The sequence below is a fragment of the Schistocerca piceifrons genome, chromosome 2, assembly GCF_021461385.2.
Source record: "Schistocerca piceifrons isolate TAMUIC-IGC-003096 chromosome 2, iqSchPice1.1, whole genome shotgun sequence".
NCBI lineage: Eukaryota > Metazoa > Arthropoda > Insecta > Orthoptera > Acrididae > Schistocerca > Schistocerca piceifrons.
Genome location: NC_060139.1, coordinates 364,421,621 through 364,440,018, shown reverse-complemented (window position 1 = coordinate 364,440,018; position 18,398 = coordinate 364,421,621). Strand labels below are relative to the sequence as shown.

Below are 18,398 nucleotides of genomic sequence, written 5' to 3'. Positions count from 1 at the left end.
CCGTTTTGAAATTAAAAAAAGATGTGCTAAGATCTCAATAATTTTATTATTACATTAAAGCCTGTACCTTAATCTACATTTCTACATAATTTCCGTCAATATTGAGGCACTTGTCATAACGTTGTACCAGTTTTTCAATACCCTCTTCATAGAAGTCTGCCGCCTGACTTGTTAACAACTGCATCACCACTGTTTTAACTTCGTCATCGTCTTGAAGATGCTGACCGGCCAGGAGCTTCTTGAAGTGCAGGAACAGATGGCAGCCTCTGGGTGCAAGATCGGACCTGTACGGAGGATGATCTAGAGTTTCCTATCGGAAAGATGTGATGAGATGTTTTACCTGATTCGCCACATGCGGACGGCATTGTCTTGCAGCAAAACGATGTCCTTGCTCAACTTCCATCGACCGTTGCTTTGATTCTGGTGTGACGTAGGCCACCCATGTTTTATCGCCCGTAACAATTTGGCTTAAGAAATTATCATCGTCGTTGTGCTACCGCTCAAGGAAAGTCAAATGGTTCACATGGCTCTGAGCACTATGGGACTTAACTTCTGAGGTCATCAGTCCCCTAGAATTTACAACTACTTAAACCTACCGAGGCAGGATTCGAACCTGCGACTGTAGCGGTCGCGCGGCCCCAGTCTGTAGCGCCTAGAACCGCTAAGCCACGCCGGCCGGCAAGGAAAGTCAATGCACTGTCTAAACGTTTGGTTTTGAGCACATCTGTCAACATTTTCGGTACCCAAGTGCGCACAATTGTCGGTAATTCAAGTGCTCGGTCACAACGCCATACAAAACACTGCGAGAAACATTAGGAAAATCATCCCGCATGGAGGAAATCGTAAAGTGTCTGTTTTCTCTCACCTTATTGTCCATTTTCTGCACCAAACTTTCATTAACGACCGAAGGACGCCCACTCCGTTGTTGATCATGCACATTTGTGCGGCCATCTTCAAATGCTCTCACCCACTTTCTTATCATTCCATCACTCATAGTGTTTTCTCCGTAAACTGCACAGATCTCACGATGAATATCGATTGCTTTTAGGCCCTTAGCACTAAGAAGTCTTATGACAGCCCGCACTTCACAGTCGGCGGGACTCACGATTATCGGAGGCATCTTAAACACTCAGTACACAGCGTAAACAAGGCAGAATTAGACTGTAATGGCGTCAGTGCGTAGATTAAGGTACAGGCTTTCATGTAAAAATAAAATTGAGATATCTTAGCACGTCTTTTTTTAATTTCAAAACTGTACTCACTTAAAAAACACGCCTCGTACATGCTTTGAGGGGTGATAGTGATTCTCAACAAAAAACGTCATTACGAACATTTGTGTTCTTCTTAACAATTTCCAAGTAAACTAATGAAAACAATGGACAACAGAACAAATACTGGTGATAGTAAATGAAACATTCTGATCCAATGGTTTTGTTTACTTGTGTACATTCCCAACAAAAAATGTTCGAAAATCAACCGTCAACTGCAATGTCGTTTGCAACTCTTGTACACAGATGCTGCGTAGCTGTTGTCAGCTCATTCGTACGGTTCTTTACTTGAGCACTCGCACGTAAAATATGGTAAGAGGTTCCTCCTTTGCGTCTACTCTGCACTTATAGTCTTCGCTCTGAGGCTAACACCACAGACAGTAATCTTATGTAGTAAGATCGGGTGACCTGAGTGGCCTAGAAGTAATTCCAGGGCGACCGATCCAAGGCCCCAGGGTACGTTATGGCGAGATACTGTGTTACCGGCTGTACGGCTTGTGCGGGAGATCCGTCGTGCTGAAAGTATATATGGCGTCGTAGAGCCAAAGAAATACCCACCAAATATTCTGGTAACACATGTTGAACGAAATCAAGATATCTTACTCCATTAAGACGGTTATCTAATACACCTGGACCGATGACACGGTCGTCAAGAATACCACATCACGTACACTGAAATGGTCAGCAACGACAACACTACGTAGCCTAATGTTGCTTTCGTTGTATTCGCTTGTGAGTGATGGTGAGGTTGGACCTGCGACTGCAGCCCGTGATTTTCCGAAAGTTGTAAGTGGGATAGGGTTAACGAAAGGGTACGCGTTCATTGGATGTTTTTTTGTTCAAAATCATCTATACTATCAACCTACTATCATTACCAAAGAATGTCCCTTTCCTTCCGAATCACCCTGTATGTTACTGAATTTCCTACTGAGTTTGTTTTACGAACAAATGAAAATTCTTACAAATCGCCATCTTTCTTGCACTCTGGCTGTGGTAGCAGAAGGACGCATCTTTGTGTACTATTGCTATACAACTGTTGTTATTGATAAGACTTTTTAAAGTCTCATACAATTTGATACATGCGTGAAATGATAATTAAATCGACACCCTAGCTGCAAACAGTCGTTGATATACATCATTGGGGACATGTTAAACATGTGCGCCCCGACCGGGACTCGAACCCGGGATGTCCTGCTTACATGGCAGACGCTCTATCCATAGATGCCTAATAGATGTTTGCCCATCTCACTCTGTGCCGTCGGTGGCTCAGATGGATAGAGCGTCTGCCATGTAAGTAGGAGATCCCGGGTTCGAGTCCCGGTCGGGGCACACATTTTTAACATGTCTCCAATGATGTATATCAACGCCTGTTTCCAGCTAGGGTGTCGATTTAACTATCATTTCATTCTAGAGAAGCTGCACGGCCATCAATGGGAACAAATACTACCTTCATATATGATACATGCGTCTTTTCGTGTTATATTTCATAGACTGATTCTTCCGTATATGTGGCCAAACATAATTTCTTTGTTTTGTGCGTTCTTGTCGTTAAGTCAAGAGTTGTCGTGGCCAAGGAAGTTAAAAGTGCCACGTTTTAGTGTTTGCAATAGCAATATTAGTTCAAACAGACTTTTTTCTCTAAAAGTTTTCTTCTTTTTTATTATATTCTAGAACCATGTGAAGGCACAACAGTGCCCGCAGAGTGATGCTGTACTACGGCCAGGCAGAATTACAGCTATTTTCAAAGTTGGCGTGGGCCGGTCGGGGTGGCCAAGCGGTTAAAGGCGCTACAGTCTGGAACCGCGCGACCGCTACGGTCGCAGGTTCGAATCCTGCCTCGGGCATGGATGTGTGTGATGTCCTTAGGTTAGTTAGGTTTAAGTAGTTCTAAGTTCTAGGGGACTGATGACCTTAGAAGTTAAGTCCCATAGTGCTCAGAGCCAAAGTTGGCGTGGGATGGGGGTGTACGACCAGCCAGTCAGCTGTAGAGATGTTGCCAAAGAAGTAGAAAGTCCCAACGGAGTCTGTGACAAGGTGACGCGCGCTGAGGCAACTCCTCTACGGCTGTGCTGGTTCGTGACGCGGGATACAGACGGTTATCTCCCTCAACCAGATGCGCCTTTTAAGGCTTAATAGCGAGAGACCTTTGCGTCTTACGCCGCCGCGAGAGTAAGGAATACAGCGAGCTGCCACTGGCTGGACGGCCTCGATACTCGGGCTGATCGTTATTACAGGCTGCTGCTGCTGGGACGCAGGTGCGGCTGACCTGACCCTCCGGTGGCGGCAGCCGCATGTGGGTCAGCGAGAGCGTGCGGGGGCGGGACGGACAGCGACAAGTGTTGCTTGCCCTTTCGCCGACCTTGCGTTTCCTGGCACGCTGAGCAGGCAGGTCATCGCGAGTCGCCGCCTCTGCCGTACGCCTTACTGTCCGTGACATCCTACAACTAAGCCCCGGCGCCACGTTACATCTGCTTCTCATCTGAGCTACACTACACTGGTTTACATCAGTGGTTCACAACCTTTCTGAAACCATAAAAACTGCCGAATGATATCAGATGTCATCCGGTACCCTAAGCAAAGTTTGGGTTCAAATGGTTCAAATGGCTCTAAGCACTATGGGACTTAACATCTGAAGTCATCAGTCCCCTAGACCTAGAACTACTTTCCATTTTTCAGGGTGCACTCAGCCTCGTGATGCCAATTGAGGAGCTACTCGACGGAATAGTAGCGGCTTCGGTCAAGAACACCATCATAACGACCGGGAGAGCGGTGTGCTGACCCCACGCCCCTCCTATCCACATCCTCCATGAGGATGACACGGTGGTCGGATGGTCCCAGTAGGCCACTCGTGGCCTGAAGACGGAGTACGTTTTTTGTTAATTAACCATAAACTTATTCAGTTTGCAATCGGTAGTTCACAAAGTATATCGCTTACATAGAAATCGATTTACAGATTTTTTTTAATGGTACGATCTATACTCACCAGTATCTAAGGGTTTCTATTACGTATTGGGGTTGATTCCATCACATACTAGGGTCTACAAAGATACAGTTAACATTTTGAAATTTTTTCGACTTGCTGAGCCTGTTCACGCACTAACTGCAATGTCATAGCGTCTGATGATGTCTGCAACATTAGGAGACGGAACGTTTGCTACGGGAACATATTGTCTTGCATCACGGCCTAAGGCTCATTTAAGAAGAAACACCACGGACGCTAAAAGCGACCGTGCACGTTTGAACTGTACAGTTAGTATCCTTGCCTGTACCGATGAGGAGTCCTGCGTAGAAGGGACCGATGACCAAACAATTGTGTCCTCGCCCCCCCCCCTTTTTTTTAAAAACCAACCAACCAATCCTGCGTAGACAGGCGCAGAGCTGTAGTGAACGGTGCGCGAAATCTGCTGGCAACTGGTCCGACTGGTTGCCGAGAGCCGACACCCGGCCGCCCACTCCGCGGCCCACACACCTGCTCTGTTCTGTTCTGCCCTGTGCAGTCTTCCAGCGCGAGGCCATTGGGAGTGGACTCCCGCAGCGTCGCCCACGGCCCTGACAGGCGTGCCAACGCGGCGCCGCGAGCAGACAGTCCGCGTTTCACAAGACGGGAGGCGTCAGTAACGCATTCACACATGACGGAGTCACGGCCGCCGAGGCACTCCCCTCGCATTGAGCGCGGGCGTGGGCGAAGCCCCCTGGGGCGCTAGCCACGCACGTAGCGAAGCCGTCACCTAACAAAGGAGAAGGGCTCGTTCCGTAGGTACTACGTGAGGTAGCAATTTCTGTCTTAGAACGTATCTATACTGGCGTGCAAAACTGAAGGACGAAAGTAACTTTGGTACGTTGTTTCACTGCCAAATAACGTAGTTAGATGAAACTTCGACCGCACACTGAAAGAACTGCTACACTATAGTTCAGAAGGTAACTGAAAGAAATACGCAATGAGACGAACAGAAACCACTATTTTGTAATACTGTACTGTTACGACTTCTGGCACCACTTGTTACGATTCTGAAACATTTGTTAGCAGCAGACACAGTGGCTGCGCCAAAGACTGAGACGGCATGGAGTTTTACAATTATTTATTGAAGTTTCTTTACAATTTCTCCCTCGTCGTTGCTGCCCAGCCCTGCGGATGCCTCCGCCTGGCTGCTGCTGTGTAGATTCTCCGAAAATGTGCGCAACACGCTCCGCTGATCGCACTCGGGAGCCTCAAGCCATCAGTGCTCCGCTGAAGCCAGGATGCCCTGTGGTTGAGATGGACTCGTCGCCGCTCGGCGTCCCAGTACGGCACGCCTACGGAGCCGCATCGCCGTGAGGTCAGCTGTCGACGCCTGCTGCACCGGCGGCTGGGAAACCGTCAGTCGCGATGACTGCGAGGTCCCGTCATGGACGGACCACGCGCCATGGGGCCGGGTTGCCGTGAAGTCCGGGCGTCAGTCCCCGGCGGCGCCTGTGACCGATACCGCGCTGCGGCTGGTCCTGCTGTTCTCGCTGGAAGTTCTCGCTGTAGATAGTCAGCCATGGTGCCGACCGAACTCGGGCCGACCTCCAGAACTGAAGATAACATCTGGCGGCGAACGGATGACTCCTGCGAGCTGGAACAGACTTCTGGAATCGTCACCTACGAAGATTGAACATTCGGACACGGACCACGTCCATCCTCAGATCCGAACTGCTTCCTAGTGGCTTCTGTCTGTTGCTGCCTGCGCTCCACCATTTATATCCGGCAGGAGGACGTTTTTTACCCTCGATGGTAGCTTTTTGTTATTACTCCCGCATTATATTGCAGCATAACTTAGTGTGCTGGCCTCACTTCCCCTTACTCAGCACTCTCCAGGCTTCGCTCGGCACTCGGTCTGTGTACGTCATTGCGTCAGTCTGTTGGTAGACTGCTGATGTCAGCAAGGCTATCTGTGCCTGCCTACTTCGCAACGACTCGGTCGCCGGCGTGCCTCTGTTTTGCTGTGTGAAGCAACGCGTACTACATGTGGCCGCAACAGTACAATTTCAGCATTAATGCATTTTAGAGTGTCTGAGATTCATGTGTTTGCAGTAGAATCTTCAAAAAATTTGTGGTGAGAAATATTCCCATTCCATGCTTATAAAAAAATGTCTTCAACCTTTTACTTCTGAGTGCAGATATCACGTGCGTGTTTAAAAGTATGCAACAACAAAACTTTTATGGCAGCGCGTCGGTATGTTAAAAATCACGTTTATTACAGAATCAATTAATCATTCTCGAAGTAATGAAGACATCAACATGATGCAGTAACTACACTTGAGCCACAGCCTAAGTCGAGTGTGATTATGTTATTCAGGAAACCTCGGATCTGTCAATGAATCACTTATTTACTTTCTGGGTGGATATCTGGAAACTGCCCTGTCGTCGCGTGAAGCACCTCACCTCGCTAAGCAAACACCAATTTCGACCAATGTCAAAAGATAACCTACGGCTACATTGTCCTATTCCCGCCCCAGTCGAATGAAGTGCACGAGATTACGCACAGGAGAGAAATGATATAAAAAAGTTCTCTGAGGACTGTGAGTTATATTTTTTGACGGCGTTGCATGGGCTCTCAAGGAACGGCCATCTTGGACAAAATCAGGAGTTCGTTTTTTGCAACAAGTCCTTTATACGCTACAGTCTGGAACCGCGCGACCGCTACGGTCGCAGGTTCGAATCCTGCCTCGGGCATGGATGTGTATGATGTCCTTAGGTTAGTTAGGTAAGTAGTTCTAAGTTCAAGGGGACTGATGACCTCAGAAGTTAAGTCCCATAGTGCTCAGAGCCATTTGAACCAAGTCCTTTATAATGATTAAAGACATATGGGAATTTCCTGGCGCCTTTAATGGATACACCAAGCTTGATAGTCGCGGGAGCAAAGTCCAAATCGTAGCCAGCAATAACTGGAGATTGGAGAATTCTGCTGGGGAAAATCGCAGATAGTTTTCGCATTTCCATCGTTGTTCGAAGACTGTGGGACGAGGAAACGTTACTGATTTTATGTGGTTTGCAGATTCCGACTTCTGACTGCGAATATTAAACATTTTAAGCATTCCAACTCACGCACTTGCAGAAAGGATACAGAAGAACGAGAAGTTTCCCCATGAAGTTAGATACTTTAAACTGAAGTTTATATGTAAGAAAGTTCTTACTATCACCACTCGTCCTGCGAATGTGAAGCTAATCTACGAACTTCTTCTCGTCCAGTTTATACCTTTTCATTTCTTAGTACTCTTCGATATTCGTGTTTCGCATGAAATAGGATTGACAGAAGTGAGACTGTAGGTTCAAGAAGTGAAGAAATTGCATTCAGGCTTGTTTAGTGCCACAGGTATCTAGTACAAACAAACGTAAACAAAACACAAACCAGATGAGTTAAAATTCAGTACGGGCATTATCCACCCATAGAGAGTTATCTTTTAAGTTTTGAGAGCTTGAGTCCACAGAGCATCTAAAGGACGTACTACAGTTGCCTAATTATACAGAGAAGCGCTCGCAAAATTAGAGAAAATGGGAGAATTTATCTAAGTGTTGTAACATATCCACTGTCTGGGCACCATCCGTCTATGAAGTAAGTAGATACTAATGTAACTTGCTTGTCAGATACCCACAGCCAAATATTAAACGTGGATGAGTCGGAACAATTCTGTCTTGGTGCTTAGTGCCAAACTGTATGTCGTTCATCATCACAGTGAAGTAAAAACTGGAGGGAAGTAGCCTACGTCTGTCATCTTGGTGTCAGCAAGACGACAGATTGGACTTCCACGCTACAGTGGAGTGCGCGCCTATTTGAAACTTACTTGAAGATTAGAACTGTGCGCTGGACCGGGAAACGAAACTGTGACCTTTGTCTTTCGTGGACAAGTGCTCTACCGACTACGCTACCCATGCACAACTCTCGATATGCCCTCACAGCTTCGCTTCCGCCAGTACCTCGTCTCCTACATTTCAAACTTCACAGAAGTTCTCGTACCTAACATGCAGAACCAACTCCTGGAAGGAACGATATTACAGGGACATGGCTTAGCCACAGCCTCGGGAATTGTTTCCAGAATTAAATTTTCAGTCTGCAGCGGAATGTGCGCCGAAATGAAACTTCCTGGTAGATTAAAACTGTGTGTCGGACCGAGACTCGAACCTGGGACCTTCGCCTTTCGCGGGAAAGCTCTCTACCGACTAGTATGAACGAACGAATTTAGGAACTGGCGGAAGACAACTGTTAAGCTGTGAAAAGTCACGAAATTAACGCTCGCAGGAGCAATCATACCATGTCATGGTGCATTTCGAAGTAATTTCACCGAAAATTCGCATAAAACATTGACGTGCGGACATGTTTTACGCAGGATTAATAAGTAATGTCGCAGCCGGACACGAAGACGATCGCTGGTCGATGTGAAGATCACTCGTACAGAAATGTGGGCGTGGAGCCAGCGGCGCGCAACGTACGCTCTGTTCAGCTGAGCCCGAACAGCTGGCGTGGTTTGTTTACGTTTGCGGGTAGCAGGAGAAAGTGCCAGAGGGGGGCGACCGGACAGAATGGCAGTGGCGCGGCGCGGCCGTTTCGTAACACGGCCCCTGACATAAGCGAGGTGAGCGGCTGCGGCTACGCCACTGGCGGCGATCGCTGGCGCCAGCGCGACCCGCCTGCATCTGCCACCTGGCACGCTTAGAGCGCGCTGGCGCCACTGGACTTTGACTACATCTGCCACCTGGCAGATATGGCGCGCAGCCCGCTCTCACGTCACATGGAAGTGAGAGATGAAGCGCCTCAAGCACTCAATCTACACTGTCACATACTCCTTAAACTGTTCGAGAGAATATGAACTCACCCGAGTACAAGTAAAGGCGTTGGGTGTCGGTGTCTTATTCGGGAGATTTGGGTTCAGATAATCAATCAGGTGTCTCGACGTTTCGATAAGCCACTACTGCCAATTTCCTTACAAACGCTGTCCGTCACTAGTGAATTAGATATCTAGCTGAGACCCTCTCACTGACTGTGTTTAAATGAAAGTAATACGTGAAGGGAAGACTTCTATTGTCGACCAACTTATTAGTGACCTATGTAACTTTGTTAACTACACTGAGGTCGTAAAAATCATGGGATGGCGATATGCACATATACAGATGGCTGTAGTATCGCATACACAAAGTATAAACGGGCAGTGGAGTGCCGGAGCTGTTATTCATACTCAGCTGATTCATGTCATACTCAGCTGATTCCCGTGAAATGGTTTCAGACTTGATTGTGGCTGTACGACGGGAATTACAGACTTTGAACGCAGAATGGTAGTTGAGAGATTCGAATAAGGAAATCGTTAGGGAATTCAATATTCCGAGATCCCCATTTAATGAGGGTGCCAATTGCACGCACTTAGCTCTCACCAAGGACAACATAGTGGCCGTCGACCTTCTCCTAAAGACCGGGAGCAGCGGCATTTGCGTTAAGTTGTCAGTGCTAATAAACAAGCAACACTGTGAGGAATAACCACAGAAATCAGTATCCGATAGGAAAGTGCGGCGAAATATGTCGTTAATGGGCTACCGCAGCAGAGACCGACACGAATGTCTCTGTTAACAGCACGACATCGCTTGTAGCGCCTGTCCTGGGCTCGTAATCATATCGGTTGGACCATAGACGACTGGAAAATCTACATCTCGTCAGATGAGTCCCTATTTCAATTGGTAACAGCTGACGGTACGGTTCTAGTGTTGTGGCGCAGACCCCACAAATCTACGGACCCAAGTTGACAACAAGGCACTGTGGAAGTTGGTGGTGGATCCATAATGGTGTGGGCTGTGTTTACATGGAATGGACTGGGTCCTCTGGTCCAACTGAACCGATCATTGACATTTGGAGACCATATGCAGCCATTCATGGACGTTCTGTTCCCAAACAACGATGCGTCATATCAACAAGCCACAATTGTTCGCGGTTGGTTTGAAGAACATTCTGGATGATTCGAGTGAATGATTTGGCCACCCAGATCGCCCGACATGAATCTCGTGGAATATTTATGGAACATATTCGAGAGTCAGTCCGTGCACAGAACCCTGCACCGGCAAAAGTTCTGCATTATGAACGGCTTTTGAGGCAGCATGGTTCAATATTTCTGTAAGGGGCTTCTAACGACTTGTTGAGTCCATGCCACGTGGAGTTTCATGACTACGAGGGGATAAAAGGAGGTTCGACACGTTACGAGGTATCCTATCACTTGTCAGCACACTGCAAGTGAAGAGAAGAGCGTTGGTGGAGGATTTGGGTTTAGATAACCTACCAGCCGTCTCGATTTTCCGTTAAGCCACTAATGCCAATTTCCTTACGAACCATTCCGCCTCTAGTTAATTAAATGTCTAGTATGTGACACCTTTCCAAAAGTGAGGTATGTAAATTTGTTATGTACACTTCACGGTCCATTGCAGTTTTTATAGTACCTACCGCCTAGATATAATTTCGAACCCTTTTTGGTGATTGTTGGTCATCTATACTGTGATACTGAAGCAGGGTTTTTTGTCGCCAATTTTAGCATTGAAACTACACCGAGATTCGTAACGTCTCTCTGACTGTACCGTTTCTCTGTGTAGTTATACGACCATCTCCGTGACTCTTTGGCGCTTTACTAAACAGAGCTGTGACATAACTCCTGCTCTTCTTTGTGTCTTCTATTTCACCTATCAATCCAGTCTCGTAAGCTCTCGCCCATACTGATTACGCCGTTAAGGAACAAACCTGGAGACTGGCTTGACACAGCTGAAAGTATATGTGCTGTTGCCTCGGTTCGGAGGGTGGGGGTGGGGTGGGGGGGGGGGTGGAAGAGGGGTTTTTCGAATGGGTGTGAACTGCTATGGAACCCAGGGGGAGGCGAGATTTACTATGTTCAAAATACAGTGCGATATGTTGAATACTGTTTCATGACTGGTTTACGCTGTTTTGGCTATCGCCTCGACTGTGATACACTTGACTTCGAGAACAGGCCGGAATTTATCTTGTGATTCCTGGTTCATCACAGAGAGGTATGCCTGTCACTTCGATCTTCGTCATTCAGACTTGTCTGATCACACCGGAAGCTTCTACGGTAGCTAATGACTACGCTGTATGACGGTATGTTTTTGCCGTTGACTTCCCCCAACTCAGCAATAATTTCAGAAAGTTTTTCAGTGACCACTACCAATCACATAGTTTGTTAGCTACCTATCTTAGGCTGCCGGAAAAAACCGCAACATCTTGAAGGGCAAGGTCATTTTATTGACAAATTATGTGACAGGTAGTTCATCATTACTAACTTTTCTACAGGAGCATGTATACAAAGTAAATGGCATATTACTATAAACATAGCTAGGTCTACTTTGCGTCTTCGGGTCGATACCACAATGCCAGGTCTTGTAGGCGATGACATCTCAGTAAGCGAAGGATTCCAGTCCTGGAACAGAGGTGTCTTCACAACGAACGATGGCTAGAGTAAACCAACCACTACCAGAATTTCCAGTAGCGACATCGAGAGTAAAAATCACTCTGCAACATCTTGAAGGGGAAGGCCATTTTATTGACAAATTATGTGACAGGTAGTTCATCATTGTAGGAGTATAAGGTGATAAATTAACACTAAATGAAACACGTGTCGGAGTAAAGGGTCGCGAAACAGTCGCATCAATACACTGTGTTCCACCCTCTGGCGGCAACGCAAGCGTGTATTGACGCATGCAAACGATCATAAAGGTGCCAAATGACATTTTGCGATAGATTTTCCCAAGCACTTTGCGCCTTTTGTTTCCAATCGACAACCGTTCTTGCAGGCCCTGGACAACGAGTTAGTTCCCGCTTCATCACGTACCATTCGTGTCCAGTTGGAGAGAGATGGTGATCTTGTTGGACAAGGCAGTTATTTTACATTTCGAACAGTACGTTTCTTGCAGCAGCTGTATGTGGACATGCACCGTCCTACTGAAACAGCGCAGCGCCTTCCTGTCGAAGAAATGGCAGCAGCATGGGAATAACAGCCCGTGCAATGTGGCGGGCACTCTGTGCTTTAACCTGGAGAGACAGCGAATGTGACCGCGAGGTGTAACTGATGGCCCGCCACACCATGAGGAATGTAAAGGGATGTCCGTCGTGGGAGAATGCATGCTCGAACAGACAGCTCACCAGGTCTACGCCATAAATGTCTGCGTCCATCACACCCATACAGACAGAATCTACTCTTATCACTGAAGACAACAGACCAACAATCCACTCTCCAGTCATCTCTTGTAAGACACCAGAGAAGCCATACAATGGAGTCAATGTTATGCTGGCCAGAGGCACACGTGATCTTAAACAGCCGGTTCCCAATGATCCCTCATGACACATACGGCGCAACATGTCCTCAGATTTAGTCCCTGTACGAGGTTTCGTTGGCAACTGTTGCTAGCAGAATGTGTCGATCTAGACGGACGTCCAGAATCTGATCTACAGGCACGTGAATGTTCCACAGATCACCGTTGAAAGAAGCAGCAAACCACCGATATATGGTGCCCAACTTACGCAACAATCCGTCAATACGTCCAGCTAGCTTCTCTCAGGTCCGCAGTGCGACCCTGTTCGAACGGCTGAAGCTGTTGAACGTCGGTGGGGCACGGTAGTACCCTCGAATGAATGTTACAAATACTTTTCACCTCTAAGCTCTACGCAGTTGACGCCTGCAGAGTCAAAACATACGGTGCACAGACAGGTGTTCTGAACGTCATGTGATCGCCGACGACAGTGAAAACCCCATCACTAACACCACTACCCCTCAGTATACACATAATTTACCCTGGTGCCACGGAACATAGTCCTTGAGTGTGCTGCATTTTTTCCGGCAGTGTTTCGCGGTATTAACTTCAACTTCAGGCTACAATGACGGTTGTTGTTGTTGTGGTCTTCAGTCCTGAGACTGGTTTGATGCAGCTCTCCATGCTACTCTATCCTGTGCAACCTGCTTCATTTCCCAGTACTTGCTGCAACCTACATCCTTCTGAATCTGCTTAGTGTATTCATCTCTTGGTCTCCCTCTACGATTTTTACCCTCCACGCTGCCCTCCAATACTAAATTGGAGATCCCTTGATGCCTCAGAACACGTCCTACCAACCGATCCCTTCTTCTAGTCAAGTTGTACCACAAACTTCTCCCCAATCCTGTTCAATATCTCGTTATAAGTTATGGGATCTACCCATCTAATCTCCAGAATTCTTCTGTAGCACCAAATTTCGAAAGCTTCTATTCTCTTCTTGTCCAAACTATTTATCGTCCATGTTTCACTTCCATGCATGGCTACACTCCATACGAATACTTTCAGAAATGACTTCCTGACACTTAAATCAATACTCGATGTTAGCAAATTTCTCTTCTTCAGAAACGCTTTCCTTGCCATTGCCAGTCTACATTTTATATCCTCTCTACTTCGACCATCATCAGTTATTTTGCTCCCCAAATAGCAAAACTCCTTTACTACTTTAAGTGTCTCTAATTCCGTCATCACCACCCGACTTAATTCGACTACATTCCATTATCCTCGTTTTGCTTTTGTTGATGTTCATGTTATATCCTCCTTTCAAGACACTATCCATTCCGTTCAACTGCTCTTTCAAGTCCTTTGCTGTCTCTGACAGAATTACAATGTCATCCGCAAACCTCAAAGTTTTTATTTCTTCTCCATGGATTTTAATACCTACTCCGAATTTTTCTTTTGTTTCCTTCACTGCTTGCTCAATATACGGATTGAATAACATCAGGGAAAGGCTACAATCCTGTCTCAAGGACAGTAAAAGAAAATTTAATAATGGTACACTTGGAGTACAACGGAATTTTGCTATTTGGGGAGAAAAATAACTGATGATGGTCGGAGTAGAGAGGATATAAAATGTAGACTGGCAATGGCAAGGAAAGCTTTTCAGAAGAAGAGAAATTTGTTAACATCGAGTATAGATTTAAGTGTCAGGAAGTCGTTTCTGAAAGTACTTGTATGGAGTGTAGCCATGTATGGAAGTGAAACATGGACGATAAATAGTTTGGACAAGAAGAGAATAGAAGCTTTCGAAATGTGGTACTACAGAAGAATGCTGAAGATTAGATGGGTAGATCACATAACTAATGAGAAAGTATTGAACAGAATTGGGGAGAAGTGGAATTTGTGGCACAACTTGACAAGAAGAAGGGACCGGTTGATAGGACATGTTCTGAGGCATGAAGGCATCACCAATTTAGTATTGGAGGGCAGCGTGCAGGGTAAAAATCGTAGAGGGAGACCAAGAGATGAATACACAAAGCAGATTCAGAAGGATGTAGGGTGTAGTAGGTACTTGGAGATGAAGGATCTTGCACAGGATAAAGTAGCATGGAGACCTGCATCAAACCACTCTCTGGACTGAAGACCACCACAACAACAACAACGCTTAGATATGTACACACAGATATTACAGTTTTTCTGTGCAGTATTGGCATGTGCTATGGTCATCTTTGGTGATATGAACATACCAAGGCTGAACAGAAGAACTTAAATATATATTTGTACTTTCATTAAATTTTTTTTATTCCCATTGCAGCCTGAGAATGAGGTTTATACCTAGAAACATGTTGCTTCATTAAATAATTTAAGTAGTCAACAAATTTTTTGGCAAGTAGTGGTCTCTGAAAACCTTTTCGTATTTTTTGAAACAGTCACGATGGATTGGGCCCCAGTATCGCTTTCAACTCTGAGCATGGATCGCTGCAGTTTTTTTCCTCTTTATAAGGAGAAAACGAATTGCGGAACTTTAGTCTTTCGAGACGATAGTTAAAACTGTATGTATTCTAATAGTGAAGACAGCTGTGTTCATCTTCTGTTGGTCATGAATATGAGCCATCCACGGCGTTTCCACACCCGTACTCAGCCTTTCAATGAAGTCCTTCAGTAATCACGATAATCCTGGCTCACGCAACTGCTTCGCCAACGGTGTCTCAAGGTGGGCAGACAATGGACAGTTATCCGTCCGTCATCTAACGGCTCACAGACACTCAATGCAATGTACATCGTACACGTCCGATAAGAACCACCGGATTTATAGCGTCGTTGCAGGTGCCGCCCTAGGCTAATTAACGCGAGGGTGCTGCAACGCGGCTGATTTATCGACCAGTCCCGGGTGCGGCGGCATTCTCATTTATCACGTCAGTCAAGGCGTTTAATGTGCGACTGGGGCGTTGCCTTACACAGTGCACCGTCACATAATAACAAAACAAATGTATATCTTATTGGCGTACAGTTTAACGTTAACGGGAAAATTTATCGTCTTCCGTGCAACCACGTAATAAATTACGTGAATTCCTGTCCACCGAGCTATACATCTTCGCCGTCTCCAAATGCATTTCTAGGCATGCACGTGCATATTAACTGTTTTATATTACGGAATGATTTTATAAATCTGAATACTTGATCAGCGATAGCAAATAGTATAAAACGTACTTATTTATTTTCTGGTTTGTATACAGAGAAAATTTCTGACATTTTGAGGTATAAATAGCGAAGCCTTGATGCAATGCAATGCGAAGAGAGGATGGAGTAAAGCGTATGATAAACATAGTTTGCTGTCTTACGTAGCGGTTTCTTAATACTTTGCGTGCAAGCTATTTATTATCCTGACTGTACATTGACATTTATTATTCTGATAAGTACAGTGAAGACACAATTATTCATGAAAGTGTTTAAGAGTCCACTTAGTTATCTAGGTCTTTTTCCTCTTCGGGTAATTATTTCTCAACAGTTGCTGAATCGATCACCAGGGCTTATGAAATTGATTGTGAAGCACCTGTAAAAGACGCGAATCATTTATATTATTTTCAGGCGGCTACTGTCTCAGTAATGCCTATCCATTATCAGCCGTGTAACTTATACGTCAGTCTCTTTACAATCAGCCGCGAACTACGTCTGAAGCGTAATGTGACAGTGTAAATAATGTTGCTGCCAGCCGCTTCTTCGCCAACAAGGATTTTATTGAATACCAGTTACATACAAATAAATCAGTGAATATGATAGATCCTACCTCCCTGCAGCCAGGTGATCCGTATGAGCTCTGATTTTTCTGATTACTTTCGGAGTGTGCCTAGATGGCTGTTGATAAGTACCAATGAGAAGAGATGGAGGAACAGGATAAGAATTGAGACGAACATAACTGCTGGAGGCGCTCGAAATGAGAAAAAGATAGCGTCTCCTTAGTTCATATCCCGCATATGCCACTAAACTAATAGACATAAATGCTTAGCTTAACAGACTTCAATCAGATGAAAACGCTCTGTCGCCGATTTCTTCTTTGTCAATAAGACGAATGGTTAACATGAACACCATACATCAGCTCTTTACTTTTTATTTAAATTGCCATCACATTGGCTATGTTTCATGCGCTCTAGCTCATGTGAACTAAATTAAGATGACTAGGCAGAGTTTTGAACCACGGTACTTCTCCCAAATGCAATTTAAGCGATTTATGAGGTATCACTGTAACACATGCACTGAACTTTAGACGGCATGAGCAAGCACAAAGCATTGCTATCGCTTTTGTGTTAAAGCGTAAACTCCTTTCTGATGGTATGTCAGCTTCCAATTAGTATGGAAGTACATTTTTTTTAATTAATGAAAAAAGGTTACTCCGCAGAACTTTAACTTAGTCCACTATGGGTTTCGGCTTATATGCTAAGTCATTCTCACGTAGATCTGAAACTGCCATACCCATTACGTCATATTCATGTATAATGAATATGACTCAAGATGAAAAAACAGTCTGGAACCGCACGGCCGCTACAGTCGCCGGTTCGAATCCTGCCTCGGGCATCGAAGTGTGTGGTGCCCTTAGGTTAGTTGGGTTTCAAATGGTTCAAATGGCTCTGAGCACTAAAGGACTTAACATCTGAGGTCATCAGTCCTCTAGAACTTAGAACTACTTAAACCTAACTAACCTAAGGACATCACACCCATCCATGCCCGAGGGAGGATTCGAACCTGCGACCGTAGTGGTCGCGCGGTTCCAGACTGAAGCGCCTAGAACCGCTTGGCCACTCCGGATTGCTTGTTGGGTTTAAGTAGTTCTAAGTTCTAGGGGACTGATGACCTCTGATGTTAAGTCCCATAGTTCTCAGAGCCATTTGAACTTTTTTTTTTTCCAAAAAGAAGGCTTAGAAATGCTCATGTATAAACAATCATCATCCACGAAAAACAAATGGACTGCTCAGAATACCGAACCACATTCAACATTCGTAGGCAGTTACATCAGTGAGCACCTACTGTGCAGTCGACTTTCGAGGAAACTTTAAACATATCCCTATATACGAAAAAAAAATCCTTTCTAGTTCAGTTCATAGAACAGTTATGGATGAAGAAAGCCTGAACCATTGCGTGGACTTGATATGTGCAATTTCGCAAGCTCGAGCATTTTTCAAAGAAAACTATTTCTTAATCACAACCTGTCTTCATGATAATGCCGCGCCAAGTAGCCACCAAAACGTCAGGCGGAGCTGGCCGGTCGGCCGGGCGGCTCGTGTGCGCGTGGGCGTCGCGCCGGTCTCCGCCGCAGTGCCAGGGCCAGTACCAGTTCCCGGCGGCGATGCACGCGTGCGATAACGCACCCCTAATGGCGGCGCTGATGGCGTAATTATGGCCGTTTATCGGACGCTGCCCGCGCTCCTCCGGCGGCCTTAAACGGTCCCAGTGGCCCCTACGATGCCTTATCGTCCTCGAATTTGCCTTTTAAAAAAATCACCTACTGACAGCAATTTACATATCTTACACGGTTACCGGCGGGCTCATTGTGACACACATACAAATAGCCCGCGACGGGCGTAGTAATAATGAAGTCCCTTATAATCTCTATTTCTGCTGAAGTAGCACACGTCGCATTCGAACGACCTTGACCCCATCAGTTACTCAGTGCTTTCCTATATGTCCCCAACAACAAGAAAGCACTAGAGGTAGTCGTACGATTTCAATCATCAACCGGATTTTTTCCCCTGCTGCCCATTGAAATCCTGGCAACATAGCATCTAGAACACCGAGAGACGCTCCAAAATATAATGACACAGCTTACTAATGATGTGGAGTACTCTGTGGCAATTTCTTTCCGGCGGTAGCGTAAGTGCAGCTGCCAA

The 18,398-nt window shown here is 45.8% G+C and overlaps 1 protein-coding gene and 1 non-coding gene across 2 annotated transcripts in view; one reads left to right on the top strand and one right to left on the bottom strand.

Annotated features, from left to right (window-relative positions):
- The window catches only part of LOC124776655, a 402,196-nt gene that overhangs the window by 265,711 nt on the left and 118,087 nt on the right, over positions 1 to 18,398 (bottom strand). The window lies entirely within an intron of this gene.
- Positions 2,523 to 2,597, top strand: Trnat-ugu. Its single transcript has one exon. It is a non-coding gene; the product is annotated as a tRNA-Thr (tRNA).